Genomic DNA, 9077 nt, shown 5'->3' on the forward strand with positions numbered 1-9077 from the left:
CTAACTTGTCAATAGTAATGGGATTAAAAATTAAATACAGAATGGTCTAGACAGGCAAGAAGGCCAAGTTGATTAAAACCGGGACAGGAAAGAAGAAAATCCTGCTCTAATCCTGATTCTGCTGCCTTCACTGTGTGATTAACCACTGCAAATACTCACAGCTAAACCCCCTTGTTTTAAAACAAGGATAACGGTGATTTTAGAAATCCATATAATTCTCCTGACAGTGAGTACATCTTGGAAAAACGTAAGATACATTGTAAATGTAACCCGATTACTCCAGCAGATCAGTTGTTTGTTGTCCTGGCATATTAAAACATAAAACAGTTAAAATAGCTGCTGCTGCTTCCCCCATCCTTCAGTTCCACAGTCATGTGTAACAGCTGATGTTTAATACATGAAATATGTTAGCAAAGTCCATAATATTTTCCTCAACTTAGAATTTCCAATTATGCCTTTAGAACAGGGTTAGGAGTTTAGACACAAGGTAACCGATTGATTATTTAAAACATGCCATATCTTCAGAACTGTTCTCTTTTCCTTGCTGAACTGGCACTCCCTAGGGTAGTGTTTTACAGATGACATCTACTTCGCTTGTGATTATTAGCAGTACAGATCTGTCAAGTGGTGTGACCATCTTGTCAGAATGCTGTAAGATCATTCACCAGTGTTGTAATATCTAATAGTTACATAATACCACTATTTACAGCTTGTCTGTTTACCAGGATTCCTTGAGTTGTACTCAGCCTTGAAGCTAGATTTTGCTTTAAGAGGTTGTAGAAGAATATAGCATGATGAGGCCATTAAGTCCATTATTTGCAGTAAATTTTTCTTTATGGAGACAAACACTTTCGTCCCACTTAGTTATGAGAACACTCACTTTTCATGTTTCTTTTCAGCTTAGGTTGTATTTAGTCCCTAGCTTGCCACTGTAACTGTATTTGCTCTTAGAAACATTGCTCCTGTTTATGACCTCAATAACAACTATTTTCCTATAGAGATTCTACAATCCAGCAGTTACTGAAGCATAAATGTTTCCTAAGCGTGTAGTTTGTGTACTTTTGTTTATTGACATTTTAGATCACTAAACTTAATTAAATCTGTGCACTGCTGACCCTGTATAAAATGTAAATGCATGTTTTTCGAGGCTTATCTATGCTAGAAGGCAAGAATTCCATATAAGTAATGGAGTAATTACAGCAAATAGATGTGTTGGGTTCCCTGCCCCGAAGAGGAGGTTTGTAGCCCTTATCTACATAAAACCAAATGACATTGAAAAGCCCTCTTACTCTTTCCCTGCTTATTGCTCAGTGTAACATATGAGCTGACAATTGTTTTACTAGCTGTGCTTAAGATCCCAAATGCTATACAAAGCAAGTGAGTTACAGCAGCCTATTGAGAGGCTAGGGAAGTCATTTTGGCACAACTCCTCCAGGTTTCAGTACAATCAACACTTGGAGCACTAGTTAGTTTGGTTTTTGCGTGGTTTTTTTTTTTGATTGGTTGGGTAGGGGGTTGGCATATTCTTCATTATTTAGGAACACTACGTGTTGCACAATTTAAAGCCACATTACTTTCTTTGCTAGTGTAACTTCACAAAAGCCCAGATTTAATTCAGCCACGTTTTTCAGTTTGTAAACATGAAAATATTCTGGGGTTTGGTTTTTTTTTTTTTTTGAGATGAAATACTTTCACCTTCAACCAAACAGAATTCACAAGTCTGTATGTTTTAATTTATTCCTGTGAATTCCAAGAGCAGTAATACTAAAACCTTTTTCAAGGTTCTTTTTCAAGGAACTCAAGTAGCTCAATAATGACAGCAACAGATTGAGAGCCAGTAACATACTGTTTCTAATCCTCTCTAAACTATTAAGAGACTGACCTCATCCAAATCACCTCATCTCACTATTTCAGTCATCTTAGCTAAAGAAAGATACAGTTTGCGTTTTTCTCTACCAATCTAGCCTTAACTATCTGGCTTTCTGTGGCTTCACATGATTACTTGGTAAAAAGCTATCAGGTAGGCTTGAAAGCCTTTTTCAAATGCAAACTTCCAGGTAGGGCCTTATGAAAACTGTTACTTTTATTTAGCTTTGTTACATTTTTTACTACTTTCTTGAAAGGGTCAGAAGCTTCACAATAAGATTCCTGGATCTATGTAATCAATGGGTCCAATTATGAAAATATACATTCTTCAGTATAAAAATTCACAGCCAAGACATGGTAGAAACTTACTTTATGACTCTACGAGCATCTTGTAGGCTATACTTTCCTTTTTCCCGATTTTAATTATTTATTTTTTTAAAAAAAATATCAGGTCAAATTGGATGTGTCTTTCAAATTTTCCAAATATCCATGGTTAAAGTCACAATTACAAAATTTTGCTAAAAACAACAAGGTAATGATAGAAGCTTTATTATATTAATTTCAATTAGTTGGGGTTTTTTATTTTTTTATACCTGAGAGCTCGAGAGCTGAGTCAATCCAATAACAGGTTTACCAAATCAACATGTAGTAGAACCAGGAAGCATGCTGTAACTCAAATAAATTGTAATTTTTCCTTCTTTAAGTAGTAGCTAGACACATAGCTAACTTCACACCCAGTATAAATTCAGATATCCATTCACCAATCTGTAGTTTAACAGCAGTTCAGAACCCCCACTGCTTTTTTACACACGGTATGAATTTATGTAGTTGACACAGGTTTTCATTCAACCTACTTCAACTAATATATGGTTAATTCAGTATTTAAAGGGTACATTCCTCTTCAATAGGAAAGCATTTTGCTAACAGCATCAAATAAGTATTTAGAAGTCACATTTTGTGATATAGAAAGGTATGTATAGACATTATCATTAATACTCCTAATTGTACAATTATTAACTCAGTTTACTCTTCTCTAAAACTTCTTATAAATTATGATAACTTCAGGATTTTTAAATACTTGCTAACAGCACAACTTCCCTGATGCCGTTACTTCCTTTTTAAGATCCCTGCTATTAGGGTAATTAACATAGCCAGTGTGCTTCTAGCGATATAGCTTTTGCAATTCTAATTCTCTTTCCTTCAAAATTAATGAGAGATGGGGAAGGGCTACAAAAGGCCATGCTATAATGGCCGCTTATACTCACTTGAACTGGGCAACTGCTGTCCTTTTTTTATTTTTTCCTGTTTTCCTTTGAACATGGAGTAGAAAAATATTAGACTTCCAGTAAAGGATGCTTGCCTGTGTGAAACCCAGTGGAGCCAGGCCAATTTAAAATATTGTTCTTACTCCATCCAGCGGCTTATTATTATAACAGAGAGAGATTCTACAGAGGTAGAAATGACTACAACAAATATCAAAACAAGAAATTAAGAACACTACCTTAGTCTTCCTCAAACACCTCAGAGAACAAACCTCTTAAGGGTGACTTCTCCTTCAAAGCATAGTATGACATTGTTGTGGGGTGCTTACCTTCAGTCATTAAAAGGAATAGGTTTTGTGGTTTTTTTCATTTAAATTTTCCTGCAAGCACAATCAGTCTTAAAGCGAGCGCTAATAGCTGTTTACTTGCCGTAAATGTACCTTTTGTAAGACCTAGCTGTTGCAAATCACCAGCGCCACCTGGCGGGCCGCCCACTTCATTACGGGTTCCTGGCCGGCCCGGCGGGTGGGCAGGCGTGCCTCCACTGCCACGGGAGTCTCTTCGTGCGGATCAAACCCAAGTATTACCGAAGCAGGGAACAGTTATTCGATATTAATGAGAAAATATTATTTCATTAAGTATTATAGCTTCAATTTGATAAAATATATGTTTCAAGTTAATTTACATGTTTGTATTTTTTTTCAAAGAACAGTTGGACAGGGTAGTTATTTTTAATTTTGATTAAATTTAATTGTATACGGCTCATCAGCTACTTTATGGACAATAATTTTAGCACTGTTGCTGTGTGTTTCCAGTCAAATGGAGTAAAAAGTTTAGTCAGCTTGCAAGCCGGAGGTCATTAGCTTTTTCACTAATAGAACCAATTTAGCTCTCACCTGGACCCTATTTCAGGCCTGCCACAAAATATCTTCACTTTCCTTAAGGATATGGAAGCTTAGGTGTTCTGTGTAAGTGTTTATGAAAACTCTAGGAAGGTCTTTTTCTTTGGGTTTTATTTAACCTTTTTTGTTAATGGAATGTCATGTTTGTTTATGTAAAGTACATTATGTTCCAGCCTTTTTTTATTTTAGCTATTCTTACACAATGTTTCAAGACATTGGATGCTATGCTTATATTGGATTTCTTGTTAGTTTATGTTTCATCAATTTATTATCTACTAAGTAGTCTTGAAAACGCTAACTAGGGATTATGTAGTTCTAGTACTTATGATAACCAAAAAGCAACAGAAACAAAAGGAAATATGAAATAATTAGTTATAAGAGTTGTATTTCAGTTCATAAATAGTTGATGGTTCAAGAAATGTTTTTTACTTTTAAGAGCTGTTATTACTTACACATACTATTATGAAATCTTCAAGCTAAAATTGTTCCTAAAGGGTGTAAATGAAGCTCTAAATGTGTTCCCTTATTAGGTGTAAAACTACTGTTACAAATTATATGATACATGGGTAACATAGCAACTTTATGTGGGAATGCAATAAACATAATCAGTCATGTTTTTATCGATGGATCTCTATTGCTTTATTACTAATGGAAATAATGGAAATATTAAACTGTACAATAGCTAGCTGGAACCAGGACTGTGGAGTGTCACTCTACTTTTTTTGAGTATAGTTATTCTAGTTTGTAATAGGAAAGAGTATTGAATTGAGCTGTAGCTATTTAGTTTTGTTTCAGTTCTAGGTTTTCCATTTTTAAGACTGCTTTTAACTAGTTCTTTTACTGGTTAAACAGTATATACTTGTGATTTTATTTTTAATGCTAATCTGTTTTACTTCATCCTCCTTAAAAGGCAAACAAACACTTTATTAGGTAAAACTAATGGATGCTTTTTTTTTTTTTTAAGAAAACTTACATTATATTGTTTAAAATTAAGTGGTCCTGTTCTGATTGTAGAGCTGTATAACATACATGAGACTGCATGAATCAGAAATTGATGGTTTTGAAGTTAACGGTATGTGATATTTGCCTGTTCATATAGAGAATTAGGAGACTAAAAGTTGTTGGATTTGAGTGGGTTTTTGGTACTTTATGCACTAACTAATTTTATTTTCAGCTGCCTGCTTGCCTACCAGTTTACAAGCATTATCAGCAACCACAGGAACTGAATAGCTTCATTCTGGGACTGGGAGGGTGAAAATGACTTGACCTGTTGAACCCAACCTTTTTGTGATATTTTGGTCTTTTTCTAGTGTAATTGTTTTCCCTTTATACTTACTTTTGTAAACAAAATGAGAACTAAAAGCAATGAAGTGAGCAGTACTACCTAAGATGGTACAACTTGGAAAGATGAAATGAAGGGTCTAATCATTCGAATATGTTGTCTGTGTATTTGCCTAGCCTGATAAAATATTCTGGTGCTTTTAGTCTAAACTTCACTTGCTACATAGTTACAGTAATTAATAGATTTCCTGGCAGATCAACAGCTTAGAGCCTAGGTTTAATTATAAAATTCTAAACACAATTGAATTTTTTGTTTCATTGTTAAATATTCACGCTCTTTCTCAAAATACAGAACCATTTAATCTTGAGTGCAAGATCTCACAACGTGCCTCAGTGAAGATGGCCTGTAACCATATTTGCTGCTTTGTGTTTATGATGCAAACAAATTACGTTATGAATGGCCTGAAATGTGTGGTGCACAAAGTTTTCTGACCATAGAACTTAAACTGCTTCACAGTGAGTGACATAACATCAGCCTTTACAAAGTCCTACCTTAACTGAATTTAGTCTAGAATCTACTCAGACTTAGGTGGATTCATCTTGGTTTTTAGATTCAAATGTACCTCTTCAGAAAACCAGTATCATCACACTCTATACAAATTGTGATGTGATAATAAGATATGAAGTAATATATATTTTCTTGCCTACATGTTAACTTGGGCAACGTTTACTTGGGCAACAGAATTTGGACAAACTGCCATAAAATATCTCAGCAGCGATTGCATGTAAATGCTTCCTTCAGTTCAAGTAGAAATGCAAGCAGTTCTCAGCACTGAAACATTGTTCTTTAAATATACAGGCTTCCTTCTAGGGATTAGTTCAGTATTAGGAAAGCAGCAAAACAGTTATATTGCTCAGTACTTGGGATGAGTTTTTGGTGGACTGAGTCTGCCCCATTGCAGAATGTCTTAAGACATATATCTGCTAACAGAAACTACCAGGGTGTTCTCTTCTGCTAGTTAGTTCAGTGTGAAGGGAAGCAGTAGTTCCACTTCAAAGATTTTCACTAATGAAGAATAAGGTGAAAGAGAAATTAAAATATGGGGGGAAAAGCAACAAACTGATGAAAGTTAAAATTTAGTGCTTTACCTAAATTGTCATATACTCCTTAACATGATAGTGTGCTTTATGTACCTAGGAAATAGTACTATCAAAAGGTTGATTTCAACATTATTTCCTTGAGTTTTTATTGCTTTTGTAGTATTTGCTTATGGCTTTGCTTGTATTTTCATTTCAGGTAGTACTAGATTCATAAAATACATGTAAATATGTATTTTGAAGCTACTTGTTCAACTTTTTGGTCTTCGTAAACCCTACCAACATGGTAACGATCTTGTGACAGAGTATCACACCCTTCCTCATGTGGTCAAAAATAAGGCACTGAAGTTGTCTTTTTCAGTATTATTAAGCAGCACAGTGAAAAGCTTTTGGTTATTTGGTCTCTTCCTTTAGTGACAATTGATATATTATTAAATTATTCCTATAATATATACATATATAAAACTTGAACTACAAATTGGTAGAAACTTTCATGCATAAGTTAATTAAATAACAATTTATTCCTGATCATAGCAAGGGGAACGTAGTTAACTTCTGTTAGACATTTGAGGTCAAATGCTCTGTATTTGAAGTGGTAACAGGTATTTTTTTTCACACTGATCATATTGAAGAATAGAAATATTAAGATTGCAATAAGCTTGTTTTTTCCTCAGGTATGCAGAATGTCTTTGTAATGTCTCAGATCTGTTTTAAATCAAGTGTGCTGATTTGAGCAGCTGGGATCTGGCTAAGGTTTAAATGATCCTATTTAGATGAGTAATAGGACTTGAGAAATATTCCTGAAAATAGCTATTTTAAAACACATCACCAACTAAGTAATGAACCACTGGATGTCACTGTCTTTCTCCAAGTGCAAAGCTGAATTTCTTTTTTTTTTTTTTTTTTTATATATACTGTGATAAAGTATTAAGGTAGGCAATTAGTGGCTTTGACTTTTCTGACAGGCATGGCTTTACATGCAAAGGGATTATTAAAAAGGCAATATGGTTACCGACAAGACATTTCAACTGGCAAAACAGTGAAGAACCATTCATGCCGTCTGACCTGAAGTCCCCCATATAGGGCACTTGGTGAAGAAACTAGAGACTGTATAGGAAATAGTGGGGCAGATTTCTGTGGAGAGGCTGATTCCTGAACTGGACTTTAGCTTTCCCCATTTCTTTTATGAGTAATCTAAAACTAGAATACAAGTACTGCTCTATTTCAGCCTCTCCTGAAAACTTGTGTTTTATCATGAACATAGTTTTGTATATCTTCTGTTCATGAGGTTTGCACTCATACTGTTTAGTTACAACTGTAGTGTCTTTTAATATCTTGGTGTTTATTGTATGTTGGGTACTATTTAAATGAACTGGTTTTGTAACAGGTTTGTGCTTTACCTTTCTTTCTTTCTCTTTTATTACTCGGATTTGGATGGGGAAAGCACAAAACCAGTTTTCTACTCAGTTTTCAGTAATTTCAAAGGGAAGTTTCTCTTAATAAGAATAGATAGCCCACTGATGCTAATGAAGTTAAATCTTGTTTCTTTGTGTTGATTTATATGACTAACTACTACTAGGCTACATTTTCAACAACCTGCCACCTGAAGTCTTACTACAGTTTAAATTCCATAGAAACAGGTGTAATTGTGAAAGAAGCATCAAATGTGCCATTATTTTGCTGCAGAGTGTATTATCTATGTGAGATGCTGGAGCAGATGTGCTTTCCCCAAATTACAATGAAGTTCAGCATGCTTTGGACCTCAAGTTGAAGATATTGTTTAATCCCCCTTGTGCCTCTGCTATGAAAATTTGACAGGGTGGATTAGTAGAACTGGTACCATTTCTTCTTGAATAAATTTAATTCCATTTAACTTTTTAATAGTTTCCATATTACTTCTAGTTGTAGTTTCTCTTCTGTGTAGCTCCTTGAAACTTGTATGTGTTCTTGATACACTCCTCCACTTTGTTAGCCTAACCAGCTTTTAACCTGTGTCATATATATATATTCTTGTATTAACTTCAGAAGAAATGCTTGATGAAGACAATTCAAATATTGTGTTCATATTCTCTGGCCTGCAGGCAAGATGCTTCAGCTGCCCACAGGGCTCTTTTTCTCTTGGGATTTTTCTGGGTGCCTTTAAATGCTGACAGCTACAAATAGAAGCAATGTTATTTGCGGAGTAACAAAACTCCTGAACCTCCATTTCCTGAATATTTATGTTTTGATGGCTTATAAGTTTTTTTGTCTATGTTTGGGACATACTCTTGTACAGATCTAGAGCTGGTTTTCCCCAGCAATGGCAGGTGTTTTCTCTTTCAGCTGGATGCTTGTTTCCATGGAACTTGCAGACTTGGTTTTCTTACTGGTCTGTCAGCTGAGGTTATAGTCAGTAGCTGAGGCGAGGGAAGTAAAGATGCTAGTGCTTTGGTTCTGAACAATTTAAACCAGCATAAACCTGAGCCGCAACTGAAGGACTTGGTCATTTCTCTTTCCTGTTCCTGCTTCCTTGCTTCTTCAACAATATTAGAAAAAGACTTCTGTAGTTCCTCATTACCACTTCAGGCTGGATTAGTTTTAATCATAATACAGTGTCAGGTTCTGTGTAACTGTAATGACTCCTTTCTGAGTGAATGACTGATTGCAAAGATAATGGTTTTTCTGGATC

This window comes from Falco punctatus, assembly GCF_963210335.1.
Source record: "Falco punctatus genome assembly, chromosome: 8".
Lineage (NCBI taxonomy): Eukaryota > Metazoa > Chordata > Aves > Falconiformes > Falconidae > Falco > Falco punctatus.